The 15,563-nt window shown below is 41.7% G+C and overlaps 1 long non-coding RNA gene across 3 annotated transcripts in view; it reads right to left on the reverse strand.

The window, feature by feature from the left end:
- Nucleotides 1-15,563, reverse strand: part of LOC110072891 (uncharacterized) — a 601,139-nt gene that overhangs the window by 27,959 nt on the left and 557,617 nt on the right. The window lies entirely within an intron of this gene.

A 15,563-nucleotide genomic window follows, 5' to 3' on the forward strand; every position in this document is an offset into this window, starting at 1 on the left:
TTGACATCACTCATGAAACCCACAGATAGATAACCCTTTCTTCTTGTCCACGTGGAAACAAACAACACAGCCAAGAGTAATTTCTAAGAGATCACATCAGACTTTGAAGTTCTGGGAAGGAAACATGAAGACTTGGGGACCCAGATAGTTTTCTCATCCATCCTACCAATACTTGGAAGTAGAATAGAAAGGGAAAGACTCTGGGTGAATAACTGGCTACAAAGATGATGTTGACATGAGGGATTTGGTTTTTGGTATCACAGACTAAGCTCCTTAGAAGATGGACTGCTAGCAAGAGATAGCTTTCACCTCACAAGGACTTTGTTTGGCCACAGCATGGAGAACTTCATCAGGAGGGTTTTAAACTAAACTGGAAGGGGGAGGGAGACACAAGCACAAAGGTAAAGATAGATGAAACCATAATAAGGGGAATAGACCAAACAGTTTTAATGTAGGTCAATCATAGAATCATAAAATAAAATAAAAGTGAAGTTGGAAGGGGCCTACAAAGCCATCACGTTCAGCCCCCCTGCTCATTTCAGGAATACAATCAAAGCATATCTGCCAGGTGATTATCTAAGTTTTTCTTGAATGCCTCCAGTGTTGGAACACTCACCAACTCCTGAGGTAACTGGTTCCACTGTCGTACTGCTCTAACAGTTACGAAGTTTTTCCTGATATTCAACCGAAATCTGGCTGCCTTTAACATTAACATTAATAATCGTATTTATAAAAATGTACAAAGAAAAGCAAATGGCAAATTACACAATCTCTAGAGTATCTGTATTTCAATGCCATTACGGGAAACAAACAAGAAGAACTGGAAATCTTAGGTCAGGAGGGTAAATATGACTCGACAGGAATAGCTGAAACTTGGTGAGATGACTCCCATGATTGGAATACAACAACTGAAAGATATAATTTGTTCAAAAAGAACAGAAATAATAAAAGGGGAAGTGGAATTGCAGTATATGTCAAAAATACACATTCCTGCACAGAAATACAGGAAGAGGAGACTGGCTGTCTCATTGAGAACATCTGGATCATTGTAGCTGGGTTGAAAAACAAAAGGAACATGGTAATTGGAGTCTACTACCAACCACTTGATCAAGGAAAAGATGTGGATGAAACTTTTGAAAAACAAATTGGATTTCAAAGAAATATGTTGTAGTAGTGATCGGAGATTTCAATTATCCTGCTATCTGTTGGGAAGCAAATTCTGCTAAGTATGGCCCTCCCAAGAAATTCGTAACTTGTGTGCCTGATAATTTTCTCCTAGAAAGAGTGGAGAAAGAAACTAATAGGCTAGCTATCCTTGACCTGATTCTAACCAACAGAGATAACTTGGTGGAGGAAGGGGCAGTAAAGGAGACTCTGGGTGAGAGTGACCATGTTTTACTGGAATTTTTGATTTCAAAGCAAACCAAAGCAGAATGTAGCCACATATATATTCTGGATTTTTTAAAAAGTTAATTTCAATAAACTCATGACAATGACAAGGAAGGTTCCATGGCAGGAGATCCTAACAAAAAAAGAACTCCAAGAAAGGTGAGTTTCTATTAAAAAGTTCTAAAGGCACAAATAAAAGCAAATTCAACAAGAAAAAAAGGTGGGAGACAACAAAAAAGGCCACTGTGGCTTCACAGAAAGCTCAGACAGGATCTAAAAATAAAAAGGAAAACATATAGGAAATGGAAAGAAGGCCAGATCACAAAGGAAGAGTACAGACAAATAGGAAGGAATTGCAGGGATGGCATTAGCAGGGCAAAAGCTGAGAATGAGCTGAGGTTAGCTAGAGGCACTAAAAGCAACAAAAAAAGCATTCTTCAGATATGTGTGTAGCAAAAGACAAAGAAAAGAAACAATGTCTCAGCTTCTCAATAGAGATGGGAACATGATAAAAGATGACAAAATAAAAGCAGAAGTGCTCAATTCCTATTTTAGCTCAGACTTTTCCCAAAGGACAGACTATGACTCTCCAAACAAATGTGAAGTGCAAGCAGAGGGGACAGGACTGTAGCTGGAGATTGATAAACAAATAGTCAAGGAATACCTTACTACCTTGAATGAATTCAGATCTCCAGGGCTGGATGTACTGTATCCAAGAATATTTAAGGAACTAGCTGAAGAACTGTCAGAACCACTGTCCGTTGTTTTCATGAAATCATGGGAAATGGGTGAGGTGCCAGATGATTGGAGGAGAGCTAACATTGTCCTTATCTTCAAAGATGGCAAAAGGGAGGAACCTGGGAACTACAGACCAGTCAGACATCAATCCCAGGGAAAATTCTGGAACAGATTATAAAGTGGTGACCATGCAAACACCTAGAAAACAATGCAGTGGTAACTAGAAGCCAACATAGATTCGTCAAGAACAAATCCTGCCAAACTAATCTAATCTCATCTTTGATCAGGTAACCTCCCTGATAGAGGAGATGCTGTAGATGTAGCATATCTTGTCTTCAGCAAAGCTTTTGACAAAGTGTCTCATGATATTCTCATTAGCAAACTAACTAGGTGTGAGGTGGTTAAGAACTACTGGTAGATACACAGTTGGCTACAGAATTGTAGTGATGATTAATGGCTCCTTTTCAAATTGGGTGAAAGTAATAAGTGAGGTATCCCAGGGCTCAGTCCTGGGCCCTGCGCTCTTCAACATTTTCATTAAGGACGTGGATCGTGGGATACAGTGCATGCTAATCAGATTTGTGGATGACACAAATTTGGGTGGAATAGCTAATACCCTGGAAGACAGAACCAAAATTTAAAATGATCTTGATAGGCTGGAGCACTGAGCTGAAAACAAAAGAATGAAATTTAAGAGGGATGAGTGCGAAATACTACACCTAGGAAAAAGAAACCAAAAACACAGTTACAAGATGGGGGATATTTGGCTCAGTAATACTAGAAGTGAGAAGAACTTTGGAATTGTAATAGATCACAGGCTGAGTATGAGCCAAAAAGTGTGATGAGGCTAAAAAAAAGGCAAATACTATTTTAGGATGCATTAACAGAAGTATAGTCTCCAAAACCATTGAGGTGTTAATTCCCCTCTAGTTGGCACTGGTTGCGCATCGTCTTGAGTTCTATGTCTAGTTCTGGATACCGTACTTCAAGAAGGATGCTGACAAATTGGAACAAGTTCAGAGGACAGCAACAAGGATGATCAGGGGCTTGAAAAACCAGCCCTCTGAGGAAAGACTGAAATAACTGGGCATGTTTAGTCTTGAGAAAGGAAGACTGAGGGGAGATATGATAGCACTTTTCAAAAACTTGAGAGGAGCAAAATCTCATCTCATTCATCCCAGAGTGCAGGACAGGCACAATGGACTCAAGTTACAGGAAACCAGATTTCGGTTGAATATCAGGAAAAACTTCCTGTTAGAGCAGTATGGCAATGGATCCAATTACCTTGAGAGGCAGTGAGTGCTCCAACACGGGAGGCATTCAAGAGAAATTTAGGCAATCACATGGCAGATATTCTCTAATTTGCATTCCTGCATCGAGCAGGGGGTTGGACTCGATGGCCGTATAGGTCCCTTCCAACTTCATTATTCTATCATTCTGTGAAAATTGTGAGGGAATATAAAATAAAAATAAATTGCCACCTACTTTATGTTATGCATTTCTATAGAAATGCTATAAGAAGGTGACTTAAAACGCCCAGGAAATAAATCCCCTGAAAATAAGGTTCAGAATGGAAATGCTGACAGACATTTAATGATATCAGAAGTAGCTGGCACTGCAGTAATAAAAAGACTTGGAGGAGGAAAAAAGTATGCTTTACAAAAGCATGTGGATTTAAGGGTAAAGCTATATGCGGAATCAATGTAAAGATGAATAATAATGTTCCTGAGTTATTATGATGCAGTCGTGTCAGTTACAAAGAACCCAGAAGCTAAGATATTTTAGATAGATAGAAAAGACTTTAAAAGGAAAAAAAATAGAACATTGAACATAAAGTACTTTTAAGTCCATTCATTTCATTGGGGGAAATGTAACATTAAGGCTGGAATGTTAAAACAATTAATCAGTTCAAACCCTTTGGATCAACTTGAAAAGGCCCACAATTAATCAGGCAGATCTTTGGGGGGGGGGGTGCGTGGATGTTTTTTTTAAATACATTACTTTTTAAAACCTGCAGAGGACATGCATTTGTACTCCTGCTTCCCCTGTATATTCTGCTTTTTTAACATGAAATTTTGTGTTGAAATCAACAGGCAGCAAAAACAAAAAAGAAACACAAACATCAAATATGAGAAGTTCACCAATGGAGGGGGGTGGGATTAAAGATCTGCAGAACAATTGGAGAAAACAGGTAAAGAGAAGCTCATTAACTACTGTGAGATTTTTTTGGTGTGATCTGTTGATTGTAAAAAAGCAATTGAAATTGACTATGAGATTTTGGATGCCTACCCTATCTTGTGAGGTCATTTGATTGGAAATCTGAACTGAAACCTGATTCTTTTTGTGATGTCCCTACACAGTTGCCAGAGAGCATTTTTAAAAATTTGGACCCCATGGGTGCATTTGCTGAGTAAATTGGTACATAATCGCAGCCTCTCAAATCCTATCAACCCATCACTGCCTAATCCCAACTAAAGGAGAGCCACATATGCAATGGGAACTTTGTCTCTCAACATTTATGTAACTTTTCATTGATTTCAGTGGCCAAGATCCTCTTTGGTCATGCAATGTACCTCCTTGCATGATCACAAGCTGGACATCCCTAAATGAGATCTGTCTGTATAAGAGCAACATTTGTGCAAGCAAGAGATCCTACATAACCCTGCTGGCAGAGTGCTCCACTCTGCTGGGGCCCAACAAGATCCAGTCCAATGGATCTATGCTAGACTTAGGCTTAGGCCAAAGTATGCTATTGCTTTTGCTCCTAAAAAAATTTAATGGAAAACAAATCATTTGTTAACTAAAAATCAATTCCGTTTCATAAGTAGCCTTATAAAATTGGCGTAAATTGAATCCTGTAAAGGAAACTAAAGTACTTACACTGAAACATACATTGACACGCATCTAACTGCCTGAGAAACAGATTACTAGGCATCTGTAACTTACATTCAGCTTCAAAGTGAGAATTCTTTTAAAAAATTACTTTAATCAAGAGCATATAAAGACAGATCTATATACATTAATTTCAGCTAATAAGCTGAAACACTAAAAGCCAATCAAGTTCAGTGCATTGGAGCACCTGGCTGTGCCGCCAGGGCTAGGAGTTCAAATCCCCACGGTGCTTTCTGGGAGCGGGGCCAGATGAGATCACCTGGAGCATGTGGGGCTAATGGGGTTACATGCCCTTGAGCAAGCTGCATGATCCCAGCACCAGAAGAAGCTGGTAAAACTACTTCTGCAGACTTTACACCTACAAAAAGCCTCGAAGGGTCTTCATAAGTCAAGAATGACTTGATGGCACATAATTAACCATTTTAGCGTGAAACCCTAACATTATTACCACAAGCAAGTGAACATACAAGGAGGCGTGTGCTTTGAAAGAAGTTATTTCACTCATTAGCAAACAGGAAGAGAAGTTGTCACATTTTTTTCTCAACCTAGTAATAATTTCATACTAATTCTGAGTAGTGTAAAAACTTCACATTTTTCTCCTTTCCACCATTTAACGGCAATATATGTAATGTGACCAGCAATTTTTACCTGTTCTTTAACAGCAAATGCCACAAAAAAGGTATCGCACAGCCAGTCAATTTAATATGCCTTCCTCCCACTAATAATGAATCAGATTCCTCTCAAATAATTCCACTTCCTATCCCTTTCATGTCTATTCAGCTTGTGAGCCATTTCTGTAGGCATTCTGTAGGGAATCAATGCAAAATGGAAGGAGGGGGGAAGCTTGTCTCTGTGTGTATTTTCTTTCTGTCTGTCTATAAAACCCAACCCATACTGTCAAGGTGACAATCCAAAACGATAATCAAAACCACTTTTTACATTCCTTCTTGTAAATGCCACAGGCAAGTTTTAAAGGAGATGCTAACAAATCCCAAAGACTATCACATATTAAATATTTGATACACAACCAGCTATGTATACAAGAGACATCAAACTTGGCTTGCATATTTCTCAAATTTTTATACCAGACTGAAGTAACAGTTTACTCGCACACATATGTAAGATGCAAATCCTGTAAGATTAAATTCTATTTACAGTACATTTCAGAAATTGATTTTGTAGAGTGGAATGATAACAGAAATTTTACTAGGAAATCCCACTTTATAATCACGGTAGGAAAGATGGTTTCAAAAGTAATATTTAACCAAGTTCCTTATACATGTTTATTTTTAAATGTTTTGTATTCATTGTGCACTGTCAGGTCTGTTCTGATTTATAACAATCCTTTCCACAATCCTTTCCATGGTTTTCTAGGTTGAGAATACACCTCTTCTTCTGGGGGTGCCCTTAGATTGTGCAGTTTACCCATGGCTACACAGGCTGGCTCTTCTTTCAGGAGGCACAGCGGGGAATCAAATTCTCAACCTCTGGTTCCACAACCAGATACCTAAACTACTGAGCTATCCAGCACAATCATTTTTCACCAGAATGGCCTACCACTATGCCAACCTAGCAGTTCAAAAGCATGTAAAATGCGAGTAGATAAATAGGTACCACCACGGTGGGAAGGTAATGGTGTTCCATGTCTAGTTGTGCTGGCCACGTGACCACGGAAACTGTCTACAGACAAAATGCTGGCTCTACGGCTTGGAGACGGGGATGAGCATTGCCCCCTACAGTCGGACACGACTGGACTAAATGTCAAGGGGAACCTTTACTTTTACCTATGAACCACTACCTCTGCCGCTTTTAGGGCATTGCATGGGAGTTAAACTCAACAAGGCTCTGGCTTTTGCAATTAAAAGGTGATAAAACCTTTTCCTTTCTCAGACACAATATTTGCACAGGAGCTGAATGGAAAAGACTCCAGGTGCTTGACCAGAAAATGACAAAAGAAATAGCAGAGCTTAGAAATCTGCTGCTACAAGTAATGTATGAATTTAAATTCTTAAAAGAGGTTTGATCCTGTGATAGGCTTAATGTCACATTCTTTACCCCAAGCCTAATATCCCCTAGTTCAACTCTAAATACAATGGCAGTAAATTCTGGATGTGCTAACCTCCTCACCATCACTCATTTACCTTGGTTATGTCTTGTAGGTTTTTTAAAGTCCCTTTTAAGCCAGGTATCTATGGCTAAGGCTACTACAGGGTGTGGTGGTGCTGTGGGCTAAACCGCAGAAGCCTGTGCTGCAGGGTCAGAAGACCAGCAGTCGTAAGATCAAATCCACGCGATGGAGTGAGCTCCTGTCGCTTTGTCCCAGCTCCTCACCAACCTAGCAGTTCGAAGGCATGTAAATACGAGTAGATAAATAGGTACCACCTCGGCGGGAAGGTAAAATGGCGCTCTCTAGTCATGCTGGCCATGTGACAATGGAAACTGTCTTCGGACAAGCGCTGGCTCTACGGCTTGAAAAACGGGATGAGCACCGCCCCCTAGAGTCCGACACGGCTGGACTAAAAATGTCAAGGGGGACCTTTACGTTTTTAACTATGGCTACTGCCTTCAATCCCTAGCATGTACTAAATCTCAGGAAACCTCAAGTTTCACTTCTAACAGAACTCTGTGTCCCTTTGGATGTTTTGAAAACAAATGAAAACCTAAAGGTTATTATCCGCTTGTCTAGTGTGGATATTATGACTCATCTTTCATGAACAATTTCATATACATGCCATGGCAAAGAATTTCAGGCAAATTGTGAACAGTTCCAATCAACTGACAGTCAATTTACATAAATGCACCAAATTGAGTCTAAAAAATTGGAGGAACTTTGTCCATAACAAAGACATAAAAATTTCCCCAAGAACAACTAAACAAAAGGATTCATGTCCCTAGAATAGGTGACTCCAAAATTTTGAGATGAGGTCTCCTCCACTTGTCTCACATGCCATCATGCATAGAAGACACCCACCCTATTGCCTGGATGATTCCTGATCAGCATTCTAGTTTCATAGTAGAAAGGAATACAAGCTACTTGTCATATTCACCATTAGTTGAATGGATTAAGTATTTTACTGAAGATGGTTTTAAGACAAAAAGAAAAACATGACTCCTGTTGTCTCACAGAACAGTTTGATAAAAATGAAGATCATCCAAGGTCAAATAGCTTTGAGGGAGATATAGCAAGCTACATCTTCCAAACTGGGAAGCAGATCAATTTCATCAAGACAATCAGAACTGATTCAGATCCCATCACACTACTGATTCCCTGATGTAATAGGAGTTAATCTTTAACACCTTCTCAGTCAGCCCAAGATACTCCTTTCTCTGCTTTTCTCTGTTTCCCAATCAAAGGGAAATTTGGGACTAGAGATCACTATCTCCTCATGTTGAAAGAGCATATAGGCCTCTTTCAGCTCTTGCAATGCATGTGTCGAATAGGGGTACACAAAATTCTGCTACCTCTTCCACATTGTCTGAAAAGGAACAATGTTACATTCACATGGGCTAGTGCTTTTGGGGGACATGTTCTTGTTCCCCCTCAGAAACAGTGGAAGTTCCTCCAGAGAAGATTCACTGAGGGAAAGCTGAGTAGCAACATCTTATTAGTCCATATTGTTCAGAGCAAATGGGTTGTTTGCAGAACTAAGTATCTTTTTCTGATGCCTGTCTTGGTTATTGCTAGGCAGAACATATTATGGAAGATCACACTAAGCCTGTATCTATTTTAAGATAGATAAAATGTAAAAATGTTAGCTAACTCTGTCAGAGTCTTAAAGTCTGGTTCAGAAAACCATGGTTGACTTGAAGGATAATATTATACAGCCCATTGTCACAAGCGTTGAGTATTTCATTTTCTTAATGTATTTTTATACAGTCTTTAACTTGACCATCATCACTAGATTTCTGGAAGCAAATGAAATATAATGATTAAAGCTGGAAGACATTAATATGCATCATGCTGCCCTGACACTGTTCTTTTATATATCTCCTTTCATGGACACAGGAACCTACGATTTTAGTGGGGATGGGATGGTAGCTAGGTAGATCAAACATTTTCCTTTCTGATAGATAGATAGATAGATAGATAGATAGATAGATAGATAGATAGATAGATAGATAGATAGATAGATAGATAGATAGATAGATAGATAGATAGATAGATAGATAGATAGATAGATAGATAGATAGATAGATAGATAAAATCATGATCTTTCAATCATGTTGATCTAAAGGGTTGTTTTATTGTTATTGTTGTGGTGGTTCTTTTCATTTACAGCAGTGGAATATTCAAGTATTCTTAGACTGCAACTTCCAGAAGCCTTCGTCATCAGCTGTCCTGGGAACTACTGATTCACAGAAATAGTTGTGACAAACCCAGACCTACTGGGATATGCCACAGTTTCACTAAGCTGCCACCAACCATTCCCTGTAAGGAGTCACACAGACCAGGAATGGATTTTTAACAAATAAAGGAATAAGGTTTATTTAAACAACACACAGGGAAAATAAAATGATCAAGTGAATAAGATACAGTAACGTGGCTTAGTCTCAATCATGCATACACCAGTTTGGTTCACTCAGAACACTTTTAAATAAAGCACAGACCCTGAACCTATCAGTTCTGGCTAACCCTACAGACACCTGAACCTATCAGGTTGGTACTGACTGACACACAGTAGTACCCTGTCTGACACACAGACTCCCACACCAACTTCTTCTCTCAGCTTCTCCTCCAGCTTCTAAACTTCTCCACACAAGCTCCACATATATATACAGTACAGCCCCTCCTCCTGATGTCCCGCCTTCCACTCCCCATAGGATGGAACTTTCCCTCCAACCCATGACAGACAGGTAACATCAGTGCTGTATGGAACACCTCCCCTCTTTATAAGTTGTTTTGTAGGGGGAAAGCTAAAGTGCTTTTCTCCAAAAAACAACCTGGATCCAAAACATACAAAAACAGTTATACATTAACATACAATACCATACTTACTTATACTTACACTCTAAGTTAAACATTTACCATTTACAATACATCAAGTTACCTTTATTCATACAAACCAACATGTTTAATATATATACATAGTCCATGTTTCTTTCGCCGTCTTCATTCTTCAGGTCTTCTTGACAAGGCGTCAGCAACACAGTTCACTGACCCTCTGACCACCTTCACTTCAAAGTCATAGTCTTGCAGGTTTAAAGCCCACCTCATAAGTTTACTATTGTGGGTTTTCATTGTCTTTAACCATTGCAGTGGTGAATGGTCAGTGCACAGAATAAAATGTCTTCCCCAGATGTAAGGCTTGGCCTTCTGGATCGCGTAGACTATGGCCAGGCACTCCTTTTCCACGGTTGCCAAATGTCTCTCACCTTTCTGCAGTTTCCTACTCAGGTAGGACACTGGATGCTGGTCACCATTTTCATCCTCCTGGCAAAGAACTGCTCCTACCCCGCTGTTAGACGCATCGGTGTAGATGATGAACTCCCGGTCGAAGTCTGGAGCACGCAGCACTGGATAGTTGATGAGGGCCTCCTTCAACCTCTGGAACGCCTCCTCACAGTCGCTGGTCCACGGGATGCGGTCATCAGTCTTCTTCCTCGTCAGATCGGTCAGCGGAGCCGCAATCTCGCTAAACCTCGGGATGAACTTTCTGTAGTAGCCCACCAACCCAAGAAATGATTTGACTTTTTTCTTGGTGTTGGGCCTGGGCCTATCACGAACTGCTTCTATCTTGGCCTCTAGGGGTTTGATCACTCCTCCCCCTACTATGTGACCCAAGTATTTTATTTCTGGGCTACCCAGCTGCAGTTTGTTCTCTTTGCAGGGCCTAGGCCAAAGCACTTCCTCCCCTGGGTTAAAGTGCCTCTCCCTGCCTTCCTGGTCATCCCAAGCTTTCTTTCTGACCTTTTGAGCTTGCAGGGTCTCTGCTGCTAGCTCTAGGTTTCTCTTTAGGTCATTCCTTAAAGAGTCTATATATGTCACAACATCTTGTGGGTCATCCTGGGTGATCTGCTCCCAATTTTGTTTGATCAAATCAAGGGGCCCTTTCACCCTTCTCCCAAATACAAGTTCAAACGGACTGAACCCGGTACTGGCTTGTGGCACTGATCGATAAGCAAACAAAAGGGATTGCAGCTTCTGGTCCCAATTGTTTGGATTCTCTGCCAAGTAAGCCCTAATCATGCACATTAGAGTCCCATTGAACTTCTCAGTTAACCCATTACTTTCAGGGTGATAGGCAGTGGTTTCCTTGTGTTTAATTCCACAGATTTGCCATAAGCGTTTCATGAGCTTCGATGTGAACGATGCGCCCAAATCTGTGATTATTTCTGAGGCAAATCCCATCCTGGACATATACCCCACCAAGGCATCTGCCACTGTGTTAGTTTCAATGTTAGTCAAGGGTATGGCTTCAGGGTACCTCGTGGCATGGTCCACAATGGTGAGAATGAACCTGTTCCCCCTCTTTGTGGCCTTGGGCAAAGGTCCCACAATATCCACCCCTATGCATTTGAACGGAGTGTCAATCACAGGCAAAGGGCACAACTTTGCTTTGGTCCTGTCGCGGCTATTCCCCTGCCTTTGACACACATCACATTGTTTACAGAACTCTTTGATCTGCTTCCCTATTTCAGGCCAGTAAAAATTCTGTGTGATTCTCTGCTGTGTTTTGTTCACCCCTAAGTGTGCAGCAAACATGTCAGAGTGCCCCCTTTGTAAGATCATGGGGCGATACTTTTCAGGTACCACTAGCTGACTTCTGATCCCATCTCCCCCTGTTGAGATATTCCTCAGGGTCTCTCTATATAAAATTCCCTTTCTCTCACAAAATCTCACTGGGGTCTCAGGTGTTAGCTGGGCGTCTGTCACCTGTTCAAAACACTTTTGGAGAGTGGCGTCTGCCTTTTGCTCTTGGCCAAATCGGCTGTCTGTGGTTAAGGTTTCCACCACAGCTTCGGAACTCCCCCCACCAGCTTCCGTCTCGGGCTCATCATTACCCCCCGGAACTGTCCCCGTGGTGGCTTGTGAACGTGTAATCACTAGCACCCGTTTCACATGTTCAGCCAGGTCATTTGCCACGAGCACGGCTGCTGGCAGAGTCGATGAAATCGCTAGCCGCCAAACTCCCCTCCAGCCTTGAAAGTTCATAGGTACCTCAGCTACTGGCAGCGAGATCACCTGTCCCTCAATCCCTGCCACCTTTATGCTCTCATTCGGGATTATATACTCCCTAGGAATAATATCTGGATGGCACAGGGTCACCTGGGAACAAGTATCCCTTAACCCCCGATATTGATGGTCAAGTATTCCTACGTCCACCCCTGCTGTTTCAAACAACTGAGAATCTGTTCTCACAAGTAAGCAGCGCCTGACCTCCACAAGAGGACCATTTTCCTCAGCCTGATCAGCAGATGTAACTGTTCCAGATTGAGTAGCCATGGCAACAGGCTCCCTCAGTGCCAAGGAGCTTTGCTCTTTCTGGACACAGAACACAGCTTTTGGCTTGGTTCCACTCGAATCATGAGGCACATTTCCTTTTAGCTGCTTTAATTTCTCACACTCTGAGATTAGATGGCCCTTTCCCTGACAGAAATAACATTTCCTGCTGTATTTTGAGTCTTTCTCATCTTGTTTTGGTTTTCCCTCCAAAATCTGAGGTCTTGGTTTCATGTCTGAGGGCTTCCCTTCACCATGGGTCCCTCCCCCTTGCTGGTTTCTCCCTGGTCCCTGAGAGTACTTGCTGTAGGTTTCTTTGGGTTTCCCCATCGATTTCCCTTCACCCAAGGGCTTTCTTATTTGGGAAATAAAATCTGCGATCTCGGCTGCTTCTGCCACAGATTTCGGTTTGCTTTCCCTCACCTGGAACTTCAGTTCCCCATGCAGGACTGAATAGAACTGTTCCAGCGCTATCAAGTCTTTGAGCTGCTGAAAGGTCTCTGTCCCCTCCTGAGATAGCCATTTCTCTAGCAGCCTCACCAATTGGGCCCCCACTTGGGTAAAAGTCTGCTCTGGTTTCTTGGTGAGTGACCTGAATCTTTGCCTCAGCTGTTCCGCATTTATCCCATGTCTGGCAAACACCAGTTTTTTAAACTCTGCAAAATCTTTCATCAGTTCCTCTGGCATCTCTGCATAGACTTCTGCCAGGCTGCCACTGATTAAAGATCGCATGATGGTCATCTTCTCAGTTTCCCTTACTGAGAAGTCCACAAACGCTCTTTCCACGAGGGAAAAGAACACCTCAGGACAATCTCCCTTGTGGTACACAGGGAATTTCTTCAGGTCAGCTTTAGACAATTGGCCTCCCTCAGAATCCCTATTGTTATTATTGTTCTGATTCATCAGTTCCAATCTTCTTAACTCAAACGCCATCCTTTCCTTTTCCAGAGCAATTTTCTCTCTCTCTAATCTTTCTTCTTTTTCCAATTGCCTCATCCTCAGTTCATGCTGTTGGGCTATGAGCATTTTCCTGAGTTCTGGGTTCTGTTCTCCCGTGCTGTCACCCTGCACTGAGCCAAATTCATCCTCAGAACCTTGGTCTACCTGGGGGTCTTTCACTTCACCCATTTCTGCCATTTGGCTTCGAGTCAAGGGCATAATCCCCCCCCAGAACAGGCTGCTTTCAAAAGTCAAGCCTCAAAATAAAGCGACCACTTTTTTTTCTCTCTCTTTTGCCTCAGAACCAGCCTTCTATAGATTGCTGCTGTTCTTCAGCACTAACTTGCAACTGTTGCCAGCCGGAGTCCACCCCCTCTGCTAGGCCTCTCAGCAGGCAGGCTAGATCACTGCTACTTCACACAGTTTTGCCTCAGCTTTTTTCCCGCCAAAACAGGTTGCCTCAGAGCTCCCTAATCTAGTCTCCCCAGTTGGCACGTTCTTCCACTAGCGCACCTCCCCGTGAGGTACGCCTAGAAGATTACCTACGTGCCCTCAGATTGTCCCTGACTAGACCCCCCTTGCTCTGGGCACTCTTGCCAAGGCTTTGCTGGACCACTGGACAACTGGACCAGTCGTATCCCACACGCTGGACACCAATCAATGTGACAAACCCAGACCTACTGGGATATGCCACAGTTTCACTAAGCTGCCACCAACCATTCCCTGTAAGGAGTCACACAGACCAGGAATGGATTTTTAACAAATAAAGGAATAAGGTTTATTTAAACAACACACAGGGAAAATAAAATGATCAAGTGAATAAGATACAGTAACGTGGCTTAGTCTCAATCATGCACACACCAGTTTGGTTCACTCAGAACACTTTTAAATAAAGCACAGACCCTGAACCTATCAGTTCTGGCTAACCCTACAGACACCTGAACCTATCAGGTTGGTACTGACTGACACACAGTAGTACCCTGTCTGACACACAGACTCCCACACCAGCTTCTTCTCTCAGCTTCTCCTCCAGCTTCTAAACTTCTCCACACAAGCTCCACATATATATACAGTACAGCCCCTCCTCCTGATGTCCCGCCTTCCACTCCCCATAGGATGGAACTTTCCCTCCAACCCATGACAGACAGGTAACATCAGTGCTGTATGTAACAATAGTAACCTTCCAAGTAGACTACTGTAATGTATTGCACAGGCTAAAATGCATTCAATATAAAACAAGCTAACATAGGTAGCTGAGCCACAGAGTAACAATGAACAGGCAGAGAAGGTCAGAAAACTGCAATTAGACCTCAGAAGATCCATTTTAGAATGAAGAATAAATGCCAGTTCCTTTTAGTCCCACAAAAGGATTCAAATACTGCAAAATAGCTTTTTTTCTCTCTCTTTTTGGACTACTACTACTGCCCAAAGCCCCTAATAACATGGCCAGTGGCCATCCTTGGTAGAGGTTCTGAAACTTGTAGATGAAAAAAGAATTTTTCCCAAGTTTTAAGATATTGTCTAGGCTGCTAATGCAGCATGGAAGTAACCTGGCCACCGACAAGCTACATGTTCATCCCACTTCTTTGGGTTTTTTCCTATGACCTACATAATCTCAAACTTGGATTGTAGTACAGGAATAGAGGAGTCATCTGTATCCATGGAGCAGGTATTTCTAGTTTAGAGTGGCTGTTGCTCATGAGAGCTGATCTACAGCAGACCGTGAATGCAGATGAGTCCACCTCCACCAACCTCCTTGCAGTTATTGTAATCTGGATCTTACCTAGTGCCTCTGTCTTAAAATTATTTCTTCATGTAGTGCACACATATTAAATTCTGCACTCCTAATCCCTTCAAACTGAATCTATGACCCTCCCTCAGACCTATTGTGTTGAAGCATACTTTTCTATGTAAAAGGATGAACCCAGAACAGAAATATATGACTTTTGATGCCAAGCAATATATAGATGACTTAACAGCTCATGTATTTTACTATTGTTCAAATATACTTTCATTTTTTAGCAACCAATTTGTATGTATTCTTGTTCAGAAAATATTATATTAATTAAGAGGCTGGAAACCTGAGTTAAATCTTGATCTGTATAAACAATTTAAATAATTTTCATGATTGAAACCAACCCACCCTAGTATGAACCGACAGCAT

This window comes from Pogona vitticeps, chromosome 1 (assembly GCF_051106095.1).
Source record: "Pogona vitticeps strain Pit_001003342236 chromosome 1, PviZW2.1, whole genome shotgun sequence".
NCBI lineage: Eukaryota > Metazoa > Chordata > Lepidosauria > Squamata > Agamidae > Pogona > Pogona vitticeps.